We start from the raw sequence: 13,098 nt of genomic DNA, 5'->3' as shown, positions 1-13,098 counted from the left end.
ATCGGAGGCGAAAGGCAAATTGGATACGAGCCTTCACAAACAGGCTTGGCAGGGTCCAAACCTTACGTACGTCATCATTGAATCCTGGTGGCGTGAGGGTTCAATTGATGCAAATCAAGGTGGATACTTTGGACCTTCAATCTTGGGCAAAATGCCAGCACTAATACCGTCTCATCAGGCTGTGATTATGTGCTCTGGGCCTAAACATCGGCAAGACGAAATCAGGCAGAATGTAACGTAGGCCATGGACTAGAGACCGGTAAATCAAGGAGGCAGGGGCGGCCCAAGCCTTAGGCGACCGAGGCGGCCGCCTAAGGCCTCGGCCTAAAGGAAGGCCTCCGGCCCTCCACTCTCTAGCCTGGGATAGCCTTATCGCCCCTCATCGCCATCCTGGGATCGCCATGAATTTGGCTATCAGCTCCAGCTACCCAGTGGCCAGTGCCCATGATGGGATATTAGGAATCATAGCTGGCTACCTGGCTGCTGCCCTGCCTTAGCTGCCTATGAAGTACGAACGATCCAGCCTCCAGCCTCCAGGCATGGCCAACAAGCAACAGACAACGGGGCTATGGAGGGCCCTATGCCCCTACGATCCTCCATAGCCCGTCTTCTCCATCCGCCGGCCGTAGTCACCACTCACCAGTCCAAAATGGCAGAATCCCATCCAGCCATCCCAGATAAGAGAAAACCAGTAAACCAGAGAGAGTCCTCCTTCTAAACTTTTCTTTGGTTCTTCCTTCTTCCCTAGTTCCTCACTTCCTCCTGAGTCCTTACTCCTTAGTTCTTCAATCTTCGGTTCTTCCGAGTTCCGACTTCCGAGTTCTGTCCTTCGCCCATTTCCGGCCGTTCGCCACTCGCTCAGTCGCTCTCGCCGTCGTCGGTCCTCCCCGTCGGCACTCGGCCGAAGAGAGTGACGAGGGAATAAGGGAGGCGGCATCGCCGGCGTGACGGTGTCTCTTCTCCTTCAGTCCTTCTCGACCCAGCCTTCCATCCTCGCCACCGTCGCCTACTCGCCGGAGCCCGGAGGTGAGTTTCTGCCTTCCGAGAACGGCTTTAGGCCCTCTAGGGTGTTCTCTTTGTTGGGATACTTGGGTAATGGGAACAGACTACAGAGGAGGTATGAGAAAGAACCCAAGCATGACTTGTGTAACAAATTTAATGCTCAGGCACAGGGCCCAGCTCGATAACAAATTTAATGCTCATCCTTGATATCTTTCCTCCCTGGAACAGATTCAGAATCTGTTTGAAGAAATGCCAAAGCTAGTCTGAAAAATATGGGGGTCATTTATCACCTGAATCCTGCACAGCTTCTTCCAATTTAATTTCAAGATCAATTCTTTTAGCAATAAACTTCTGAATCTGAAGCTCCAGCTCCTCAATCTTGGCCTGATATGTGCTAAGAGAAATCTTTGCAGCATCATTTGACTCTGCCTTTGGTCAAGTGACAGGCTCTTGAGTCTTGATGAGAATATGGTAGTCCTTTGCTCATCTGATTTTAGGAGAGCAGATATCAAGTATTCCTTTTCTTTAATGGTGGAGATTGCTTGTCTATATCTTTGTTCTGTTACTTCTGTACCAGACAATGCATGTTTAGTGGAGATTGCTAGACGAATTAATAGTGGAGATTGCTAGACGAATTATTTCTAAATAAATTTTTAAAGTATTTTATATTTATTAAAAAACTTTATTATTATTTTTTTAAAAAGGCCTCATTTAGTGAATTCGCCTTAGGCCTCCAAATGCATTGGGCCGCCCCTGCAAGGAGGTCGAGGCCATTGCATTGCTTTTATAGCCCACTAGAGGGAACTCCAATTACAAGAGTGATTAGTTTGATCCATACAAATGTTGGGTTGGACTGCAGTGTGCAAACCGTTTTCGAGATGGTTCATGCTACAACAAAGGAGGAGAGCTACAGCAAATTCGCATATGAAAGAATATAGGCAGCTCATCATCGGAGATTAGTTTTCACCCTTTAAGATAGGATTGTTATTGAATAGAGGCTAATTTACTGGCTTATAAGATAATACATGTCTATAAAGAAGCTAATAATGCCGCAGAATGGATGGCAATATATGTGACTAATCATATGGAGACTACCTTGTGGACTACTACATCAAATATCCTTTCTAATTTGTTAAATATTTTATTTTCTAATTTCCATAGATTAAATCCAACTTTTTAAAAAATAAAAGAAGGGAAGACAGGTATCATGGAGGGTCTTAATCGGTAAAAAGTTATTGAGTGTTGAATACCAATGGCATAGGTTAGGGTCCTGCCCTCATCTTGATTTCTGCTAGACCTCCTCCTATATTTTTGATTAACTTTTTCATCGTCACAGCCCAATAGGAAAATCCAAAAAATAAAACGCAAAAGAAAAGGTGAGCTGAGACGCCGAAAGGGCCACGGCACGTCTAAGAGACTAAGATCCAGCCATCACCTTGTGAGGCATGCCTCTGTGCCTATGAGATTTTTTATTTTTTGGACTTAAGGTAGATGGTAATGGTCAAGGCAGAAAAATCATCAGGTTGGGGAATTGGGATGGATCAAATTTTCGACAATCAGTGAAATAGGGTTTGATTGCTGCTCTTAAGGGACATCAAAGCCTAGTGAAGAGTTTGCTACTGCCTCCCTTGGAAGCCCATCCGATCCTGAGAAATCGAGTGCTCGGAAATATTTTTCTCACAAGGTTGCTTTGGGTGGAAAGGTCCCACCACCATCTCAGTTCTTATAATGTGTTGTCCTTTTCAAGAGGTTGCCTGGAAGCCCACCCCTTGCTTTGGGCGGCATGGGCTGACTTGGGCTACACGCAGCAAGTGTTGCAGATATCTTCCACCAATACTTGAGAAAGACTCAACCACTATGATTGAATGAATTCAGGATGGCACCAGCAACGGTAGAGGGGGTCACTTCTGCTTCGAGACATACGAGCTATATTGAGTGATGATATGATCTTTCAAGCTAAACATATTTTCAGAGAGGTGAATGAGACCGTGGACTGTGTGGCGTCGTATGTGGCTAGACATTTTGGAGGCATCTTGTGGGTTAAAATAGTAGAGTACTTCGTAATTTATTATTTTCTGATCTTATTAAAACTATCCGTACTAAAACTGTATGAAATCATCAAGATCCACATGCAAATGGGAACAATATGTTGCTCGCTAAAGTTTGAGATCTTCCTTGAAGCATAGCGGAGAGGGACCAACAAAACAAACGGTAATATGTGCTCGTTCGCAACGAATCCTAAACTTCCTAATCTAGTGACTGCTCACAGAGAACAACTCACACGATGAAAGGCACCATCTCAGTTAGCAAGCAATAGTTTTTGGTCCATGTATGGTCATATGCCTTACTTCGTACGGCATTTCACTTGGTGCAGAGTGAAATTCGTTGCATTTAAATCAGTGGACCCTTAACCAATCAAATGTAATGGGCGTCACAACTCTCCATCAAATAACTGTCCGCGGAGATCATTACGTTATGGGATTCTTCAACAATCTTTTTTTTTTTTTTTTTTTTTTTTTTGTTCTCTGGCTCACATAGAATATATTTATCCTCGCATGATTAAATTTATGCAATTTATAAAAAAAAAATATCATCGAGCTGTCACAATAAAGAGCCCTCCTACTAAACTTGGTACCCGACATTCGAGTTCAGGGATCAGACATTGTTTGTTACCTACGTACTGCCTATCAGCCCATTTAGCACCATAGGTTTCTAAATGCCACAAGAAGTTATAAATACGACTGAATAGCCTTCTTCGCAGCTCATCATTTTGAAGATTTTATTGAAGAAGATTACGTGCCTACGCCTTATTCTCTGTATTATTTTCTTTATTCTGTTTTTATTGGCTGCATCCAAATTCATCGTACCAAAAAAATAAATAACTAAAATGCCTATGCTTTAGTAGCACCGCATGATGAGAAATGACAAGATCTATGCCAACATCATGGGTCCCCTATAATGACGTTCACATATTCTGCCTTCAAATGCATAACATTCACGTATTCCAAACTGATTTTAAAGGTAATGGAATGACTTAGCTCCATGTCTGCATGCATAACCTATAATGCACAATTGCCATCTAAATGCAACTTTATTGCAATAAGGTCTGTCTTAAGGGAAGAAATGGTTTAGCTCTCACTCTGGTGCAACATGACGTGGATGAGTGCCATGGGAGCTAAACGGGTAAACTTGCAAGCTGCGTCTAAAGGAAGAAATGGTTTAGCCTGCACTCTGCTGCAACACGACGCAGATGAGTGCCATGAGAGCTAAACTGGTTGAGCGGCATATTCATGCATAATCTAAGGTCACGTTTGGTTTGTGACTGAAATCGAAATCGAAATAGATTGGAATAGCCACATCCTCCGTTGCATGTGGTTCGTGATTGGAATTGAAATTACAATAGAAATTGAATTTGAACACCGGAAAAAAGTAGGAATTGGATTTTGGAGAATTTGGATGTTAGTATTTTCTTTTGGAATCGGAATGAGAATAAAACTTTATTCCAACAAAATGATTGGAATAAAAGTTACCCAATTCTATTTCCAATTCAGAACCCAAATTTCTTCAACCAAACATGCCATGATATTACAAGCCATTGAGGCACAAAAATTTCTTCGAACTCTCACTGGCTAAAAAGTTAGCCTATGTTTATATTTGATAGAATGTAGAACGAGGCACCACCCTCAGGTGACTTAAAACAGAAGTCACGCACCAGCCAAAGTAACTCTAGCACGCAACGAACCCAAATGCGAACGTGGTTTGTGTGGAATATTGTTCACATTATTTTGCCAAGCTTGCTCACCACCTACCAAAATTCTACCAGTTGCAGCCCCACCTTGAGGCACGAGGGCCTCATTTCCAAGTGTGTGTGTGTGTCTAGGTACATATAATATGCATATATATATATATATATATATATATATATATATATATATATATATATATATATATATATATATATATATATAGGCAAAGGCTTGATGGACTGTAAAAGAGATGAGACCTCAACTAAAAGTTAATAACTATCACCTTTAGGAATATCAAATATAGCTAACGTAATGCATATCAAAACAGTAATATCCCATTTACTGTCCAATGGCCATGCCCATGTTTTACTCCCGCAAGAAGTTAATTCCTCATTGAATGAAGTTTGGTCACTGACTGGTTCTATGAAAATTTATGAAGCCACACCATCAGACCTTTATATACATTATATTCAGAAATAATCAGAAACATAAAAGAATCCCTTGTTTGCTCGTGGGGTCACCAAGGCTGCTGCATCCAGATAGTGCATTCCTTGTTCATGATCACAGCGTGAATGCCACTTAGCCGAAAGCAGTTAACCTGCAACAGTCGCAGAAATTCTAGTTCACTGCGGTGAGATTCGGATTTACAAGCTTTAAGGAGAGAGAAAAATATTAGGTGGCAGCCATCTGGGCGATGCCACAATGGAAAGCCACCTAATTGACATAGGAAAGGAGAATAATGAAACAAGAAGGAAAAGAAAAAAAAAACAAGGGAACAAGAACATACAATATTTATATGGTTCGGCCTATTGATCTATGTCTATAAGTAGAGACAATACAAAAGCTTCACTACAAAAAAATTGAAGATTACATAGTATAAAATTATCGCTCAAACTCTAGCTCTCAATACACCTGATCTATACAATACTCAATTCAAAATTCTCTTGGGGTTACAAGGGATATATATAATAGAGTAAATTAATTTGGTATTTTTACAATAATCAAGTTAGGCCAATATATAACTAGCAGTCCTAAGTTGATCAAGACTTGATCTGGTATCCTAAGTTGACTTTCTAAAATTGACGTGGATTTGACCTTCTCGAACTTGTAAACTTAAGACATACTCAATACTTCTCAATCTTGACTTGCAAATCAAATGTATCAAAACATTTCTCACCTTTTCTTCCACATCTGCCCCTACAGGCATCAACCTCTACATACACCAATCAAGTCCAAACAATGCATGAGGTCATGGTACATTGTACGGATCCGAACTGGGTGGTATAGGGTATACCATACCATACCGATTTTGTACCGGTATCCGGTATGTCAAAAAAATTTCATACCATACCGTACTGACACTGTGTTAGTATAGCATCGGTACGAGGTCCGGTATCGAGACGGCTAACCTTGGTTGAAGTATCTGTTAACTCAAAGTGGCTCAATCTCTTCATGCATGGTTGTGACCCATTCTACAAACTCCTTGATATTAATTGCATTCTAATATGAGAAAGGTTCCTTACCCTCAATACTCTCGGCTACTGAAAAAGCATAAGCAATCATAAAGATGGTCCAATCTGCCTTTTCTCTCTGCTAGTAGCAATACTGTACTGTTGTTGTTGTTGCGACACATCACCCTATATAGAATCCTGCATCTCTATCTTATTAAGCTAAACTGGAGAGTTTTGCAACATATTTCTGAAGCTTCATCATCAAGCTCTACCTATTTACTAACAATGCGGTCCATAGCTATACTATCTACCAATTCCTTCTTTTGGTTTAACATAGCAAACTCATTAAATGTAGCATCTCTATTAATAATAATTTTGGATGATCGAAAATCATCTATACATCATAATCTATATTCCTTCGCCCCATCTGTATAGCCTAGAAACATGCATTTTTTTGCCTCGACTTAAATTTTACCACCATTCATATGCACATATACAGGCCAAGCAAATATTTTCAAACCAGAATAATTAACAGAGTGATCGGACCATACATCATGCAGAATCTTACACCCAATTGTAGTTAATGGAGACAGATTTACTAGTTATAGTAATGTATTAACTGCTTCAACCCAGAAAATTTTGTTGAGTTCAACATTTGAGAGCATACAACAAACTCTCTCCATGAATATCCTATTCACCCATTCTGCAACTCTATTTTGTTGTGTCTTTCTTATGCAATGTGGTGTCTCACTATACCTTCATTTGTGCAGAACATGTCAAATTTACCAGAATAGTACTCCAAGCCATTATCAATCTTTAGTATTTTAATCTTCTTTTCGGTCTGCTTTTCAACCAAGGCTTTCCACTGTTCGAATTTGACAAACACTTCATCCTCATGTTTCAGAAAATACACCCAAACCTTTCTAGAATAATCATTATTGAACATTGAAAAATAATGATGTCCACTCATCGATGCAACTGGAGAGGGACCCTAGAGGTCTGAAAGTAATCCAACGATCCTTTGGTACTGTGAATACCGATACTGAATATTGCCCTACACTACTTGTCGAATACACAATGTTCACATAAATCCAATTTTCCTATCTTCACACCATCAAGCATGCCTTTTTTGGATGGAATCATAATCTCTCTCTTGCTCATATGCCCTAAATGCATATGCCATAATTGAATAGCATCCGTATCTGATAACCTTGATGATGAATTGTTGCAATACCCATCATTGTTTTACCCAATGAGTGATGCAAGCCATTAACCAACTTTTCATTCATTACTATGAGTGCTCTCTTAGAGATTTTTAGAAAACTATTCTCACCAGTATACTTATACGCTTGAGAATCCGAAGTGCCTAAGAAAATCATGTTCTTTTTTAATTTCGAAACATGCCAAGCTTCAAAAATTTTCACAGTATCATCATACATCTTAATTCAAATTGTTCCAATACCAACAATCACAATGGATTTATTGTCTCCCAATAGAACCTTTCCTTCCCTAGTCAAATAAGTAGAAAACTAATCTCTATTAGTACTCATGTGAAAGAAACAACCAGAATCAAGAATCCACTTTCTCAGAGCTACTAACACTGACTGATAAAATCTCACTACCAGCATTATTGGAATTTTTCTGTGCTACACTAGTATTAGCTTTAGAGATAGGCTCTCTCTTTTCATCCTTTTCTTTTCTCTCTGGACAAAGTCTTCTAATGTGCCTTTATTTGTGAAAATGAAAACAACATATATTTCAATTTTGATCTAAACTCCTTTACCATTCAAATTAACTTTTTTTTTTTTCTGTTCCTTTAAGTTTATAACTCCCAGACACCTTTTTTCTTCAACTCTTTAAATTGCAAGGTATCTTTTTATCACTAACTAAAATAGATTTTCTACTATACAGCATGGTATCAATAAAGTTCTCATAAGAAGGTGGTAGTGAGCACAATAGAATAAGGGCATGATCTTCATCACCAAATGGAACACTAATATTTTTTAAATCCAAAATAGCTTTATAAATTTCATCTATATGATCTTGCATGAGTGTACCTTTTTTCTTGTGCAAGTGGTAGAGCCGAATCTATTTAGAAGTGACTTGGTTATGTATCTACTCTTCAATTTTAACTATAGTTTAGCCATTGTCTTCTCTTCAACAACTTCTCTGAGCACTTTATCTACCAAACACAATTACATTGTATTGTGTGTCTTCGCCAACAACTCCTTATCTCCATCGAACATGTTCTCCAGTAACTTTTTCTTGCCTTCCAATATTTTCCACAGTCTTTATCACACCAAAAAGGCTCACATCTTAATCTGCCAAATGCCGAAATCATTTCCGCTATTGAATTTCTCTATTTTGAATTTTGCAGTTGTTATCATGAAACTCCAATCGAAAAGACTAAGGCTCTAATACCACTTGTTACGACAGGCAAGGAGAAAAATGAAATAAGAAAAAAGAGAAAGAATAAGAGAAGAATAAGAAAATATAATTTTTATCTGGTTCAGTCTATTGGCCTACATTTACTAGCAGAGACAATGCAAAACCTTCCTTATAAAAGAATAGAGATTACAAAATATAAAATTGTCTCTAAAACCCTAGCCCCCCAATGCACCTGATCTTTAGGATACTTAGTTACTCTTTTTCTTTGAGATTACAAGAGATATAAGAGCAAATTGATTTGGACTCGAACTGTTATTTTTATAATAATCAAATTAGGCCAATATATAACTGGTGTCTTAAGTTGATGTGAATTTTAACTGATATCCTAAGTTGATATTCTAGAACTAACATGGATTCGATTTTTTAGAACTTGTAAACTTAAAACACTCAATAAAAATGGCGAACGAGTTGACGTGATTGGCCTTTGGCCAAAAAATTATTGAATAACAAAAAATATGTACAATTTATTTGGACTTGAACATGACATTAGAAAGACAAATGTGACAAACAATCTAGAATATTAATTATCAGACTGCGACACCGAAAGAAATTAGCATTTAAGCCATCCAATCACTATAAACCTCCTCCATTGAGTTACTATATTGCTATGATGTTCTCCCTTCTATCACTCTCCAAGTGTTACAATTCAGTGTGGAGCCGGGAAGCCGTTTGGCTTCATTGAAGAGCGAAAACTTCTATTTCCATTGCAGTATCGTACAATAATTTTTATAGTTCTAAAATTGCATGAATTGACCAGATTCAAGTGGGATACAGGTGGGACCCAAGATGCGCATTGGATGGCTCCGTCCACAAGACTATTAGGCCAATGAAAACACGACACACGTCCATCCGTCGAGAAGCAAAAACATAATTTTATTTCTATTACAAAATGCCTAATAATTCTGATAATTCTATAGCTTGCATGAAATCTTAAAATCCATCGCGAGACACACCAGACCCAGCCGGGACACAGGGTGGGACCCAAGATGTGTCCTAGTGGCCCACATTTGTGACTATTTGGCCAACAAGATCGTGACACGTCACAAAAAATAAAAAAAAAAAAAGGTTCCCCACCTAGACGAAAATACGAGGACGCCAACGTGATGCACACGGGCACGCTATTGAAGAACATGGAGCCACGTGGTAGGTGACGGGTACTGATGGGAGAATCCTATCCGTCAAAGCCATAACCATCATGCGTGCCATCCTCGAAAAAGTGGGCCATCACGGTTGGTATCATTCGGTGAGCAGTCTCCGAGCGAGGACAGCCCATCTAATCCACGTGTCGCATTCCAGAGCCGCAGCAAATCCAAGCCCCGATCTCAACTGTAGAAATTGCATCCATGGTAATACCTGTGCAGAACAAGCACGGCTCCACAAATACTAGTAGCAGAACTTTGCCAACCGGCAATGACTAGAATAGAAGGCAAATTCTTCATCCCTGATGTAGATTGCTTAGCTACTAAATTTGGTTTCACCATTAACATCATGGGATTGCAGGAGTCGCACAATAACCCAATTGGAATGGCACTTCTCAGTATTGACAGATTTTGTACTAGAAAACATGTAGCCGTGATAATATCTATTGTAAGAATTCGTGCGGCGTGTGTTTAGTCCCACATCAGTTATTCCCTAAAAAAATCTTGAGTGCAAATATAGGATCAAGAAATTTAAATAGTATCTTCCGACTAGTCATTTTAAGTGAGGTCATGGGTTGTTATAAATAGTATCAGAGCGAACACGATCAATAACCTATGTGGACTTGAACGAAAAGAATATGTGAAGATCCATACGGACATGTATTTAGTTCTTTATCGATTATTCGCCGAGGAGCTTTTGCATACTTATATAGGATCAAGGAGTCCAAATAATACATTCCGATTAGCCATTTTGGGTGGGGTCATAAATTATTACATCTATATCTGAGGTAATTTTTTTTGATGAGTCCTCATTAAAATTCTAGTTATGCGATCTTTCTATAACAACACTTTTTAGTTCAAATTATAATCGAGCTCACCGTGTTGGCGTTGCTTCATAAGTTTCATGAGAGACATAATTTAACAAACTTGTCCTCCTCGGCGAGCACCGAAAGACAAATAAATTATCACAATTATTGGGGGACCATATATTCTTGATAATCAAAGCTCTTAAACCAATGGACTTTTTTTTTTTTTGGGGGAATCTTTCTTTTTTTTTGGACGTAATGAAGGTTTTCTTTTTCATCCACCTTGAAAGATCATCCATGTTGAAAGATTAGATGCTACTTTGAGAGCTGCTTATCACAAATGTGTTACATGACAGTTGAGTTGCTTCATAGCCTGCTTGAGGGCGGATAATTTTGTACAGGCCGAGATGAGTTTAATGTGCAAATCTCCATGGAAGAACCCATCAATCCAACTTCGAAGCACCGAAAGCAGATGGAACAAAATGGCAGAGAACCTCACAATTGAATCAAAGTCCAACCATGGCACACGCCTTCACGCCGACAAAAACAAAAAGAATGCGTCCAGCCTAGAAAACTTACCAAAGCAAGCAGTATTAATTTGTCACCCTTGAAGGTCTTTTGCTTTCTTTTGGCTGAAGTCCCAAGGAAGGCCTTTAAGACACCAACCGCTAATAAACGTCACTGGGGTCTGGAGGTACAGCCACGACACCATCATCTTTGAGGCATGTGCAAGGCGCCCCCATCCCATTCTTATCCAAATTAAGAACTACGTTGAACTCCCCACTGGTACGACCAAGTGGACTTTTGGATGCCAGCTCTTTTCTTCGGTAGAAGAACTTGGCTGGTTGCGTCCACCGTTCCCCGGTGTGAGATTTCTCTACATTAGAGTCCGACTTCCTCTTCGCTGGACAGAGAATGGACCAACGCCGATGAAATCCTTCATTGGTATCGGATACTGTGCCAATTTTTCAATAAAATGAGTAGATATAGGTTCGTGCTGTGTCGTGTGGACTCAGTTTTTCGATTTAGAACGGTTCTGCTGACTCTAGATAGAATCATCCATATACTTCAAGCTGTTAGTAGACAAAAACGAGTCCCCATCCACCATTACCTAAGATTTACCTCTTTTTTTTGCTGGCTGATAGGTCTTTAGGTACCATCTAAACTTTAAATGCAGTAAAAATCAGTGGGCTAACATTTTAGGGCGCATGGATCTTTGGTGTCCTATTATATTTCTTGGTTGGTACTACTAAAAAGTCAAATATGAGATAGCCTCACATGGAATGGTTACATGATTTAGACTTCTCATCAACTGGATAAGGGAAAAATATCTCATTTTTCTTTTTTAAAAAAAAGATGAAAAACTCTTAGAAAAGAACAAAAATTATTTTAAATTTCTACTGAGCCACTAATTAGTGATGGCGATTTTTTTCCTCTTTTCTCTAAATTCCATCTTCTCTTTGCCTTGCATGCAAGGTTACCTTTCTTGCCAAACTAAAGTCTGGACGGATTGCTTGCATGTAATAATTATGTGACTGGATAAAATGTTGTATACGGATAAAACGTACTGCTAAAAAGCCAAACGGGCGCATTCACGAGACGGCTGGTTGGTTCACACTTTCTGATTGAACATTGGTTGGTCAATAACTTCGTCCTCTCAACCACCGATGTTATATATCAGCGATGATGATTTGTTTGAGCTTAATTCTATCATAATTATATGCTATTTATCGTCAGAAAAAAAAAAATACTTGCTATTTGGGTGATGAGCATTTGGATCTTCATTATAATAAAGAGAAGATGAGCATGTCAATGAAGAAGTAGAGGGTGATAAATGAGAAAGTTTTATTATCTAAGCAATGCTCAATGCTCACCCCAAGGTAACAGAAATGGTGCAATGGAACCTTGCGATTATGTTCATGTTTGAACATAAATGTCCGAAGAAATCTTTGCACAGCCCATTAGATGTATGGTTACAAGGAAATGGATCTGAAAACAAATTCAATGCCCATAGCCTTTCCATCAGTAAAGCAAAATCTGAGAAGCCACAAACAAGTGAGACAAAACTTATTCCAACTGGGATAAAACAAAGGGGGGAATTATGCTATCGGTTCTTATAGCTCGTTCTGCATCGATCATCGCCTGTCTCAAAACGATATTTGAGATTCACAGACTACTAATTGGCTTTTAATTATGTAACCTCATCTCTTACATCATATAATTCTCCATATTTGCAATATCCTTACTCCAAGGAGTTTTCTTCTACAAAAATCCCACAGGGAATTGCAAGCGAGAGGATTCAAGAATAGTTATAAAATATAAATTCTGATGTTCTTGTTAGAAGGAAGAATCAAGAGAGCAGCAGCATATACAGGTATCTGAGAATTTACAATGACAAACCGAACAAAAATATCTTCAATAAACTCTACTCTCCTCGCATATCTTCTTCTTTCTTTTTATTATTCATTGATAATTAGAACCCAAAGCGAAGCCCGGCGGCCGGGCG

This window comes from Phoenix dactylifera, chromosome 8 (assembly GCF_009389715.1).
Source record: "Phoenix dactylifera cultivar Barhee BC4 chromosome 8, palm_55x_up_171113_PBpolish2nd_filt_p, whole genome shotgun sequence".
Classification (NCBI taxonomy): domain Eukaryota; kingdom Viridiplantae; phylum Streptophyta; class Magnoliopsida; order Arecales; family Arecaceae; genus Phoenix; species Phoenix dactylifera.
Note: the sequence above shows the minus strand (reverse complement) of the source record.